The sequence below is a fragment of the Gouania willdenowi genome, chromosome 7 (genome assembly GCF_900634775.1).
Source record: "Gouania willdenowi chromosome 7, fGouWil2.1, whole genome shotgun sequence".
In the NCBI taxonomy this organism is placed as follows: Eukaryota; Metazoa; Chordata; class Actinopteri; order Blenniiformes; family Gobiesocidae; genus Gouania; species Gouania willdenowi.
The window spans coordinates 35,957,369-35,959,442 of NC_041050.1; positions in this window are offsets into that span (position 1 = coordinate 35,957,369).

Sequence of the window (2,074 nt, forward strand, 5' to 3'; positions counted from 1 at the left end):
CTAAAGTGAGTGTGACACCCCTGGTTTAAGGGATGTATCCACAAGGAAAACATGTTTAATGTTTGACTGAAAATAATGAATAATATTTTCTGGCTGATCTTTTTAATCAAGAAAAAAACATCCCCAGTGAAAACATTTTAAGATAATTTCTCCCTAATATGCTCAATATTAGGAGGTCATATTTTTGGTTGGAGGGGCAGTTAAACCCCTGTTGGAGAACCACAGTGGTTCTAATTCAGGGGTGTCGAACTCATTTTAGATCAGGGGCCAAATACAAACCAGTTTAAGCTTAAGTGGGCCTCAGATTTTTTGCTGCAAATTCAACATTAATGTGCCTGGTTTGCACTTCCATGTATAGATATATACATGATAAAGTGTGTGAGTATATCCATCCTTGCATGATCTTTACTTAAATTTCCCTGATTTTGGGAATTTAGGGGAAATTTCGTGGAATAATTTTGAGGAAAATTAACTAGTGAAATAGTGAGAGTTCTTTCAACAAAGTCCTGTGATACAAAAACTGAGTTCTGCAAATATTGTGAATTTTAATGAGTTTTTATATTTGGAGGGGCTGAAATATGTACAACTTCATGTTTTTTTCTACCATTTTTACTTTTTCGATGGGGCTGAATTTGGCCCCCGGGCTTTGAGTTTGACATTTGTGGTCTAAACTAATGATGCAGGGAGCTGAGGAAGTTTCTTGGCTTGATGATACACATTATTTCATATATATATACCAGAAAATGTTTTTTAAATGTTTGCACAGTTAATCTGAGACTTATTTTCAAATTTAAAAAAAAATACCAAGTTTTTTCTGTTGCTACAAACTACTAGGCCTGCCTTAGCTACTTTTTGCCATGACTCTGACACACAAAGGATGTTAAAAGAGAGGAGGCCAGGGTAAAGAAGGGCTGCCTGTGTTTTATGGTAACTGGTCCTAAAGGACCACCACCTGAACTCGTCCTCCCTCAGGACACTGTGGATCACAAACACGTCTTGCATCATTAGCAAGACCTGCTGTTACTCTTCTGCTAGACCCCATGATATACTCTGTGGGAGAGATATATCTGTGCATCAACACTAAAGCATGTCAATGCTTCATATCAGCAAGGACACATGTAACATAAGGCTGCAGGAATCTGATAAATTAAAAGACTAAAGGAAAATAAGGTCAAACATTCACTTACCTGCAAAGAAGAAATAAAGAAGTTCGAAAGGGGCAACGTCTGATGTAATTTAAATTAACTGTGATTAAACACATAAATACACTCTTAGAGCCAGAGATATCATATAAATGCAAATTTAGAGATTCAACACAACCCTAGAAAATAAATCAAACCCTTAAAGCGTCAAATTCATTTTAGTTCAGGGGTCAAATACGGAGCAGTTTGATCTCAAGTGCTCTTTTAAGTGCGAAAACAAGTAATTTCAACATTAGTTTTCCCCACTTCCACTTATACATAAAATATTAAATATGTAAGAAACTGACAATATTCAAGCCATAAGTGACAGATATCAGTCCCAACATGTTCTTTCTATTCAATTAAGGGAAATATTATGGAATAATTTGAGGAAAATTAAAGAATTTTGTACGAAGTTTGAGGTTTTTTAACAGTTTAACATTAAAAATGACTCCAATCGTGTGATATAATTACCAGAAAAATGGTGAGCCCTGTAAATATTGTTAAGTTTATTCACACAACAGCTGTGTTTCCATTACAGATTTTGGCAAAATAAGAGATATTTCCAAATTTTGACAAAGTATAATTGTGCTTTGAACGTGTTTCCATTGAACGTTGTATTGGACAGGAGCCTCATTACTCTCGTGAAATTGCATTCTGCAAGACTTTGCTGCAGGAAAATGGATGTTCCAAACCTCATAAGATTCCATATTCCACTGTTTCATGTCTAATGTGGCAGTAATAATGTTAAAGTCTAATGCTAAGAATTGTCCTGGTCTCCGTCTGTCCACACGTACCACGCCATGTTTTCTCAGAGAGAAGTGGTCATGTGACCAGGTACGTCACGTTCTGTGATGTGTATTTGCGGGAAAAGTGTCTTTCTTTCTTTAAAC